Below are 12,364 nucleotides of genomic sequence, written 5' to 3'. Positions count from 1 at the left end.
CGTCTTCGGCTTATGTAAAGCAAGGGTGTGGCGGGAATGCTCACTCCACCCTCCCACCTCAATTGTCCCGAGACTGATGTTAGATCATGGCGTTCCCATGGCAACAAGTCATTGTTGAAATCATTCGGAGGTGTCACTGTCGCTCTAATGCAGTAATTGTTTCTCCGACGAATATCTTGACATTACATTTTGAAAATTGTTCGAACTGCAGACACGATAACCAATTTTTATTCGCTTAATTAACGAATTGATTAATGATCAGACAAATGTATATCAGCAAATCGTTCGGTAAAAATCTATAAGCCTCCTTCTTCGACCCGGAGTCAAAAAAGGAAACTAGAAGATATTATTTAAAATTTATTTTTAGGATTTAATCTAGAGATTAAATAAACGCTTCGGCGGAATTTTTAAATCGTAATTTCATCGTTAATTTAAGCATTAATATCACGAGATCAAATTTATTCATTAGTAATTCATTTAATGTACTGTACGTATAATTTTCATTTTGTACATTGATAACATTCCTTGTATCTTAAACCGAAATTATATATCGGACGCGCGACCTTGTTATCCGCAATCATATCCTCTACAGAATTTCCTACCTGTTTTAATAAGGATATCCCTTAAAATGTGATGAGAGAATCAAAACTCTTCCGACCTTGATGTCCTTATTTCCGTATTTAAAAACTTTTTATAATTTGAATAAATATTATCTTTGCTTAATTTCTTTGTCAATTATTTCGTTTGTAAAATTGATTAATTCATTTATAAATAATTCAGAAAAAATTTATATTTAGATTCCAAACAATTATAAATTAAAGAAATTGGTTTATAACAGTTTTATGTTTAATAAATTAGTTTTAATTATAAAAATGTAGTATTCGAAGAGATTTCTTATTGAATGTAATATAATAATCTGACAATCTATGTTCAAGGCGACATCTGCTATTAGAAATTCGAACTAATGTTTACTGTAATACGATCTCCACCTGCCGGTAAAAACTTTCAATTCTTTGTTTTTTTTTCAAAATTATATTTATTATAATTTTATTCTTGTTTTGTACAAATTAAAATAAATTAATATTTTAATAAAAATAATCTGATATATTTTATAGTAATTTTTACGAAGTCATATAGATGTAAAAAGTATTACATTTACTTTAATCAAAATGAAGTAGAAAAATATTTTGAAAATATTAAAGTTTCCGTAAATAGATCCAAAAACCCGTACGAATCTTTCGTTTTATTGTTAATCTAATATAAAATTTCAAAAACTGTACAGAAATTGACAGATGATTCTTTTAAATGCATTATTTCTTATGATATAATTTAAAAACGAAAAATGTTTGGCATTTTATTTTATTGTATTAAAAAATTAATCCGTATTTGATTCATTCGATATTTCGGAAAATATGCCAATATAAAAAATTCAAATAGTGTTATTTTATTTTCTATAACATAAGTCATATGATTATTACGTACTTTGAATAGCATAAAATTCTATTATATGAATGCATAATTCAAATTACTGTATATTAATTTAAAAATCCAATTAAAATTTGATTTCGACAATATAAAACAAAATCGCAAACAATATTACAAATACATTGAACATATGAAGTTTATAAATTCTATTGATTCGCAAATAAATATGTCTATTTAAGCAGTTCCATGGGAGCGATTACGGGCCCTGGGGTTAGGGCCTCCCGCATTTCCTCTGCCCCGTCTTTTCGTTTCGTTACACCCCCCTCTGTTTATCCACTTGAAATTACATAAACTGATTTTCTACACTTTACAATTAAAATTTCATTATATAATTTCCAATAATTTCCAACCCGGGTTCTAAGGTTACAGCACTATTTTTTCTTCTTCTCGTCTGCCCAGTATCTAAATGATAATACAAAAAACAAACAGCATAAAATATAAATGTACAGCATAAAGTAGATATCAATATATCGACTAACTTTGTCGAAAAATACGTTTAGTAACATAAAATTCAAAAATTTATTTACAATATAAAACCGATGCGCTTTTAAAATATAAATATTTTAAAATATTTCTTAGTTTGTAATGTTTACTTAAATGCATTTCAAAATAATGTCTATTCTAAAATAAAAAAAGAAATATTTTATATAAAAACTATTTTTATTAATTATATTACTTAAATTAAAATTATTGAAAAATTTTAATGAGTAAAAAATTCATAGGGTAATTAAACTGACAGTATTTTATGTCATTTAATATATTTAACATTTTACTAGATTAAAATAAACTTATTTAAGTTATTAACAATTAAACTGTACAATGAAAATTGGAATAAATCATCTCGTCTTCTATACTTAATCTTATTTAATTCTTAAGGTTAACTGTAAAACGTGAAATAGTTATCCGGAAATACAGTATTAAATATTCAATGAATGATTTGAGGGGGAGAGTAATGCTAAAATTGTTAACTAATTTAAATATTTGATGAAACATTTTTTCTTGGAGATGCTGGATGCGATTAGAAAATTGCAAAGATAATATTACAGACAGGGTTGGCTCAATGAAAGCTTTGGTGTACGAAAAAATCAAGAGTTTGTTTTTATTACAAATTTTTAAACAGTTAAAAATACTTAAATTAAATTGAAAAAAGGAGTTAAATAAAGTCTAATCTCATGTCTCTCGTTCAAATTCTTTCTTTTATCTCTTCATTTGCAATATTTCCTTGACTAGACAACTTTCGCTTTGATGATCCGTCCAGTTTTTCTTGGAAATTAATTAAATTAAATTAAAGAAACAAAATAAATATATAATAAAACGTATCTTAAAATTTTCCAAAATATCAAAAACTTTAAAATAAAATTTAAATTATGTTAGTATTGTATGTTTTCGAAGTCATACAAGTTTTCTTAATACTACTAACGCTCACTAATACTCTAAGAAACAAGTATTAACAAAAATTTAAATTTCAAATTATACTTTTCGGTTTATCAGTTAGACAATTATATTACAGGTAACCCCCGTATAACACGGCACTTCTATAGCACGAATTCACTCTAACACGGTTCGGGAATTAAGTAAAACCTTCGTACATGAAATGTATTAAAAACTGTTACCAGTTGATGATTCTCATGCTGAGATCATCATATAGGATGAATAATCTCTGGTAAAATATTTACTTAAATAAGTATTTTACCCATAAAAAAATCTACTATATAAAGCTGAAAAACTGGATTCCAAAAGGCCACTAGGGGCGTCCCTAGCAATTATTTAAATTAAATTAACAATATAAATTATTTTATATATATTTTATATTTTTACAGTATAATATTCAGTATATTATTATTTTTATTTGTAATTTTGTATGCCCCGATGCCTGCATTGGCCTTTCGTGAATCATAAATCCGATTTAAAGAAGGATTTAACAGCATGTTGTTTTTAATTTTTGGAACTTAACCCCTCTTTTCGCACTAGTTCTTTGTTTCATATAACACGGATTCGCATAACACGGCAATTTTTTGGAACGTAACTCCCGTGTAATACGGGGTTATCTGTACATGCTTGCAAAATAATAATAATAATAATAATTTGAAATTATTTATTTGTAGTTGTTTAATTCAAGAAAGTATGAATGAGACACTCACCCTTCTTTTGCCTTTTTTCTATATTCATGTGAATTGAGCCAGCCATAATTATAAAATTAAAAACTCTATAAAGTCTCTAGATTATTATAAGCAGATGAAGTGACTCTTGCTTAAAGAATATATTTTGTTTAATTTTCACTAATATTTCAGATACTTAAATCATAAATTTTAAATATAATAGTTAGAAAAATACAAAATATACGTATAAAATTTAAAAAAAAAAACATGTCTGTCAGAGTAAAACGTGAAACAGATAATATAAAAACAAAATTTTAGATTTAAAAGTAAGAAGAATTGGCATATGAAAAATGGGCTAAAATAAAATATTGAGGAGAAATATACGAAGAAGACTCTAGGATAGATGCATAACAAGTGAGAAAAGATATGGCAAATTTGATTCGAAATAAGAAAGTGGAGAAAGAGAATGAGATTTGGAGAGACAGTGATAAATGGAAAGAAAATAGCTGACTCGTCAGATTCTTCTTGGAACCGTAGATACGCGATGGTGACGAATTATTCTGACACAATCATCAAAGTTTATATCAAATTTTTGAAGTTTTAATTGAATAGTAAAAAAATTGAATTTAAAATATAAATTCGATTTTTGGTTAATATAGTAAACCCCCTATTTAACGGACGAAAAATTTAGATTTTTTTTTTGTTTTTTTGCGAATAGAGCGTGTTAAAAATGTTAGAATGAGTAAATTAGTATAAATTACAAAATGTACTGTACATTATAATGCTTTATTCGTATTTACATTGACACGTCCTGCGCATTTTAATTTGTTATTAATGTATAATTTTTAAAACACGTTTGATTTAATAGACTTTTGGTAATAGCGAACACTTTTTTTCCAGTTAATCTATTAAATTAAGGGTTTACTGTATTGGTATGACATGTAGGCAATATTGTACAATATAGCCTACATATAGTCCTATAAAGTACTTTTATGTACGGCATATGATATGTATATATATGCGTGTTTATATTGATATTCTTACGTGTATTTGTATATATGTATACGTGTGTATGCAGCAATGTAAAAGAATCCAGCAATGAGTTGCTAAACTTTCCCGACAACATTTAGAATTTTGGTGGCGTTATCTGTTATGATATTTTATCTAAAGAACTTTTTATATTTTTAATTACTGTGTTATAAAAAGGCAAAAAGCTTAATTTTCAGGGTACGAATAGGTTTTATAAAAATTGTAAATGCTAATACGAGTAAAATCGTCATTAAATCTGACTCTACTTGAGATACACACGACCATCTTTATCTCTCCATCTCCTCGACCTTTAATTACCAAAATTTAATAGCATTAATTTCCCTAATAAACAAATCTCTTTGCAAAATTTCAAAAATTTTCGACAAAAAGCACAGGAGTTATTAAGCTTCAAAGAGGGTGAACAAAATCGTCCACCACACACATTAACATCCATACATACAGAAAAAAACCCCTTTTTTTGCATTCTTCGACGTTTTAAGTCCTGGGTCCAAAAATGTAAAATTATCGTTTAATAAATTTAGTTTGGTTCAAATATAAAAACTGAAAAATAAAATGTATTAAAGTTTTTTTTTATTTTTATTATTAACGTATGGAAATAATAATTATTTAATAAATTATATTTTATTGTGTTGTATTTTTTATTATCTTTTTATTTTTATATAATGAGAAATTATAATGAATTTCAAATAACAACTTCTGTTTTATGTTCTTTATTGAAACTTTTTAAAATCATTTTGCAAGTGGTATCTGGAAGTCATTGTCCTACACACCTTCTTGAGCTTCTATTTTCATATCTTTTAATTTAATCTTTATTCAATTTATATTTTTTATTCACACTTCATGCAACTCGATTTGGATTTCTGTTGAGAGTTTTGCGTGTTTATGCACTTTTTTATTCGGATTTATTCACTGAAACTGATCATTTTTCTCACATTTCTGATTGTTCCATAAATTCTTTAATAGTTATTTTAAATACTTTAATAATATTACTAAAAATAAATTATATTATCTACAACAAAACCATTTAACTTAGATTAAAATACTATTTCGAAAGGAATGTGAAAGTTTTTATTATTTTTTTTAAAATTTAATAGGAACTCTTCCTTGTATAATCTATGTACAGTACTCTATATCATTTGATGATTAATATTAAATTTATTCTTGTTAAAATCTTAATGGAATATTTTTATTTGTTTGTTTTGAAATTGCTTTTACATTTGATACGCATATATAAATATTAAAAAATATAATAAAATTGCTTTTAATTTTAATTTTACAATTTGAATCTAAATTTGCCAATTTAAAAGTATAAAAACATTCAGAATTAATTAACTAAATTCATAATAAAGATTTACCTTATACTATTATATATTCTAAATAATCCAATTCAAGATATTGTTAAATTTTAATGAAATGTTGAAGCTTTTTCAGCATCATTAAATTAAAAAATGGAATAAAAATTACAATTAAAGATTAACACGTAATAAATTCTCTTACTTAATTAAATAATGTCCAAAATAATTACTTTTTAATGTTTTTAACTCGAAAAAATTAGATTTGAAATGTAACATTAAAATTAGAAACAACGCGTAGTGGGCATAAATCATTTAGTATGAGATAATTTTAAAATGTAATAACAATAATTTATGACGATGTTTCTTGTTATAGTACACAGTTATATATAATTTTCATAAATATATTCACCGTAGTCAATATGGTGTAATAACTCTAAAAAATATTTCTTAATAATAAAGAATTTCATCGAATTTTGCGAAACGGACACAGAAACGAATATCTGTAGTGAAATTGAGTTTTAGGTGAATTTAAATTAATCTTCAAAATACTTTTTGCTCTAATAAATGTATTACTACAGAAAAAATGTATTTATGTATATTTTATAAAATTAATGCACTTCTTGAACACATAAAACGTTCAAGAAATGCATTTATTTCGAATTTATGATACAAGAGAAGGGCCACAATGGTTTAAGTTTTCACCATTGGCTTCAAAAATAGTAAAATTATTTGTTTTTAACGTTTTTTAGTTTATCGGACTATCCACAACACAATCGTAGTGCACATGTTAATTATTCAAATATTTTTAAATTTTGAGTTACCCTCCCTCTTTAGGTACTTCTCGATCCGCCATTTGTATTGTTTTTGTTAATGTCCACATTTAATACGAATAAAAGAATAATTGGAAAACACAACGAAAAAGGAAAATTTGAAACTGAAAATGACTCAATTTCTGGTTTGTTAGCTTTCAGTCAGATAGAATCTTACCTGAAAACAAAGTTGAAAATATCTGAGCCTTACAGTTTCTGGTCATCTTTTCAATTGTGCCAATAAGAAAGGATTTTTGCAAGTGATATCAGGTGGTCAGCAAATTTAAAATGTCGAGAACACATTTTTTTTTTCAAATAAGTGTGTTGAATTTTTTCTTTTTATCACAATCAAATAATTCAAATGATAATGGTAATGGATATATGATCGCATTGTACTGTACATATCCTACTCCAAAATAAACTCAACAAATTATTAATTGTCAAAGCCTTACTGTCCTTAAATTCTAATATTATTGTTAATTGTCCACTTGGACTTTACTTATTAATAGGACTTTATACTGGTGTTTAAAGATTGGCACAGTAATGAGAATTAGTTCAGGAAAGAACAAAATTTCTTTATTATATCACCTGTAGTAATAATTTTTGTGATATAATAAAGAAATTTACATACATATACAGGTATAGAGGTGATATAATAAAGAAATTTTGTTCTTTCCTGAACTAACTCTCATTACTGTGTCAATCTTTAAACACTAGTATAAAGTCCTATTAATAAGAAAAGTCCAAGTAGACAATTAACAATAATATCAACAAATTATTGTTTGAATGAAAGTATAATAGTGCCGTTATTTAAAAATTAGTAAAGCAATGTGATTTAGTATCTCGTAATTATCATGTGGTTTAAAATAACTTCCACAAAATGTATTTACTCAAAATAAAACTCCTGATCTCGAAATCGTAGCTTTTGGTTATAAGTTATAACCACACTTCAGCAAATTTTTGTAAATTTTTCTCACTTAAAATCGATGGTTTTTTCTTCTTTCTCTCTTTCTAAACAATTAACAGACTACTTACAAACGATACGAACATCGAAGCCACTAAAGTATTCTCCATTATGAAAACTAAACATGCAAATTTGCCCTTACAAGCTTGCCAGTTAGATATACTGAATAAACTATCAGTTAACTAAAAATGTATGCAAATATTTTCTATTTCTCAAATATCAGGTGGATCCATGAACTATTTTACATATAATTAAAAGGGACGGGTTTGACAAAAGTTCATCGTTGTACGTAACAGGGAGGGAGGGAATCAAAAGTGACTCAAAAATTATACATGTAATTAATGGTTGGCCCTTAATATTGAAGCCACCAACTAAATAGTTATTTGGAGGATGTAATTCATCAGATCCACATTACAATGCTCATAGGACTACACTTATATTTTTTTAATTATGTAAAATTATATCAAGAAATAGTAATTCAAATGCCATTAATCAATCATTTCTCGTGATATTACGGTATAAATACAAAGTGCTTATTCTATTTTGACCATGCATTGGTTTTAATTTCGTTTCATATCGCCGTATACGGTCTTCGTTAAACCAAAATGCTTATACTGTATATTTAAAGGCGAGCATTGATGTTGATTTGTCTAGGATATTTTTGCCGCTTTAGGCTTTCAGTAAATTTCACTTTCTTGGAACCCTCCCATGAAAGTGAAACACTCCTTGCTTGAAGTCCATAGCTATAAAGTTTGTAAATAATACCGGAATTTCATAAATTTGATAAACGTAATAAATCCACTTAAATTTAAAGTTATCACAATGTCATAAAACACAGAAATTTACTAGAAAAAGAATAGCGAGGTTGAGGCCGAAGTTTTAAACGCGAAAACGTGTACGTCGGATGTTAAGCGCCGCTTTCCTGTAAGCCTAGAAGTTTGACAATGACGTTTGGAATGTCGAGCATGATGCCACTGACTTTCCAAACGCCATTGTCAAACTTCTAGGCTTACAGGAAAGCTGCGCTGAACGTCCGACGTACACGTTTTCGCGTTTAAAACTTCAACCTCAACCTCGCTAATAAATTATAATTTTTACATAAAAATGTAAAATTGTATTTGGTAGAAAGTTGAAAACGTTACGGTAAAAACACTGCTTTTTTTAAAATAACAAATTGCAGTTGCATATATAATGATCTGAATTCACATTATAGAGACAGAGTCGTATAAATAAACTAGAATATTACTTTAATTCTTTAAGATTATAGTAGACTTGATAAACACTAATATTGTGTGTTTTTTCTTCAAAGACACTTGGCAAGTTTTCTATCAGATATCTTTATTCATTCTTGTTGATACGGTACTGTTTCTGTACCGTATCAACGAGAATGAATAAAGATATCTGATAGAAAACTTGCCAAGTGTCTTTGAAGAAAAAACACACAATATTAGTGTTTATCAAGTCTAAATTATAGAACGACACGGTTTCATAAAACAAATCAAGATTATAGTAATTAAAATGCCATTTTGAACCACGTGCTTCTTCTTACTGACTTGTCTACACGAAAACTACTAGATGGAGTTGCTATCAATTATACGACTGTCTTCCTAGAGAACTTTCCATGCATGATTTGTACTCTGCTTAAAGTATAAATCAGCAATGCATACGTGCCTAGTCACATACACAACGCAGAAGCCTACACATCGCATTAACTGTACAACGCATGTGACTGAAATCAAAGATGCCAAGTTTCGTTTGCTAAAGCAGGCTAAAGTATACAAAATTTCATTTGATAAATGATATAGATAGAGGATAGTAGATTTTAAACAAAACACCACATGAATGGCAAGAACGAAAACCGTAATTTTAGTCCCAATTTAGGGTTCTAGCTTTGGTGCTCCTCCATCCCAGATTTCATGTATGTTGAAATTTACAAAATCTTCATAATGCAGCGTGTCGCTTTATTATAACTTGAATTATTTCTTCAATGTATTTGGAATGTTTAGTTATTCAGTTAATAATTTATGCTTTTCAAAGCACTTCATTCTCAGCATGTCATTGCCACTGCTACAATTGACTGTGATATGCAATTTTTTTTAGCAATTCGTATAACTTATTGTTTAGTGTAATTCAGTATGACAAATATTCAAAATAATGTTAATTTAATGTTGTCAGATTGCGTACAGTGTGTTTAGTCAAAGTGTGACTTAGCTTCCGATCTAAAAATGTCAAGTCAAAAATCATAGGTATGCCTATACACAGCCGATGATTGAAACTTGCATTATTTAAACTAATAGAATAACTAATATAAATCTGTATAACATTTTGACTGAATACTCTGTATCTAAAAGCACAGAACTACGTAACAATTATTTTTAAATGTTTAATTTTTTAAACATCAACAAATGTATATTCTTCAGATTGAGTATTGATGAAATAAAATAAAATAGAAAGCAATGGATGAAACGAGCATTTGAAATTTGTTTAATATAAAAATAAAATAACAATTTTTTAATTAAAAGTTTTTAATTTTGATGGCGAGAGTATCGTGGTACTCTCCTAGGAACATTCCAGGTAGGACTTAAATCTTTCCATATATAAGAAGACCCTGTCCTATGTAGACCCAAGTGCTTTTGTACTTCTACTGTGTTTACTGTACATTAAACTCTATTCCAACCAAGCAGTTCCTTTCTTTACCTCGCTACTACATTCTGCACCAGCTATAACAAATTTTTAAAAATCTAACGTAGTATGGTATGAGACCTCAGAAACACCGATAGCTTAGTAAATCTGTCCTGAAAACAACCATTAAAAGACAGTGTGTTTTCTAGCTATATTGGTAATTATAGTGGCTCGTCCTATTATTTGTGTTGTATGCAGAATTACGCCATTTAAATAGAATGTTGTGAATAAGTATTTAACTACAAAATATCCGGTTTGGAATGGTATTTTCGACATATTTTAGCGTAATTTATTAGCATAAAATATCTAATTGCCATTAATTAACTGTTTGTTCTACCGATATTCCTGTAGTAACGATTAATTTTATGTATTAACAATTAACTAAAAGATAAAAACATTTCTTTGAACATTATTTTCTTCGAAAGCCAAAACATTTAGTTTTTAATTAAAAATTGATTTCAAAGTTAATAATCGTATTTACGTATTGATATTTCCGATGAGTCAATTTCATACGATTCAAAATTTACATCTATTTGAAATTTAAAACACTATCTTTGTTAGTGTACTTATTAATTCTGTCGACAGAAGGAGTATTGTGCATTAAATGTTCCATGTAAAAATAGGAAGATCGGGTTAATGTTACCTATGGTTCCAAGATGGCGGCGCTTCCGGTAATCTCGAATCGGTGATGAGTGCGGTAATGAAGATAGAGAAAGCTGACTGATAATGTAGTGACTAAATATGGAAATTTGATAAACATGATGTATTAACAGATTGCAAAGCAATATGCAAATTTTTAAGGCACGACTGTGTGATTCGTAGTTTGACTTGGATTTATGCAAATTATCCGGTTGTAAGTCGAACGTGACAGTGTTGCGTTGTAGGATTATTGGATTTTTTGAAACTTTTCACATAATTTTTTTGGATTTATTTGGTAAATATATTTTTAAAAATTACAAATTTCAAATATAGTTTTTAAATCTAATCTTAAATATTTGCAAAATTTATTCGTTCTAGATTATTGTTAATAACTTGAAAATAAGCTTTGTAGACCTAAATTCTGATGTGTTTTGGTCAGGATGTACTACTATCAAATTCAATCAGCTAATGGAAAGTGAATATTTGGAATTTGGGTTGGAACATGATATTGATAATGCATTTAAATTTGTGGTAAAATTAGGAATTCAACAAATAGAATCAGTATGTAAATCGTTTGCTAATACATGTAAATTATACTATCGAAGTGACCGAAAATATTATTTTCTATGTAGTAAATTTGGAACTAAATATTTAACATTTGTAGGAACATTTCAGAGCAAATTTGGCAATATTTCTTGGGGGTGTCCTCCGTCCTTCATTTGGCACTATCTTTGTCTCGAATGTACTGCTACTAATTCTGCTATTACGGCAGGTATATCTAAAAATGCAAGCGTCGATTGGTCAAATCATCTTTTTGCAAAACATTTGACTATGATATATCCTGGTACTGGAAAATCACCAAAATGGCTTGAACCTGAAACCGTTTCGTCTGCACCAGTTTCAAATATAAATAAGAATAAAACTCAGGAATTGGAGAAGAAAAAGAAAAAGTTAATATCAAAAATGAATACAAAATGAAGGAAAAGTTCATCTACAAGTGTAAAAGAATCGACAAGATCAGTGAAGAAAAGACCTACACATAACTAGTAAAAACGGAAATAACAAGGTCGGAAAGAAATGTAGGAAAGATAAAAAAACAGACGGATTAATGTGAGTAATATTTTGTTTAATTTAGTTTTGGAGTCACGTGATCTCCAATCAAATAACCGGTTACAGCGCAGTCTCGATACTAAGTCAAGATGGCGACCGGAAGCGGCGCCATCTTGGAACCATAGGTAACATTAACAGGCCTCGGAGTCGCTCACTTTTCTCACTTGTACTCACTTTTCTGAAGTATCCTCACTTTTCTCACTTTTCAGGTCATTTTCTCACTTTTCTCAC

This window comes from Centruroides vittatus, unplaced genomic scaffold, assembly GCF_030686945.1.
Source record: "Centruroides vittatus isolate TY-2023 unplaced genomic scaffold, ASM3068694v2 contig_694, whole genome shotgun sequence".
NCBI lineage: Eukaryota > Metazoa > Arthropoda > Arachnida > Scorpiones > Buthidae > Centruroides > Centruroides vittatus.
Note: the sequence above shows the minus strand (reverse complement) of the source record.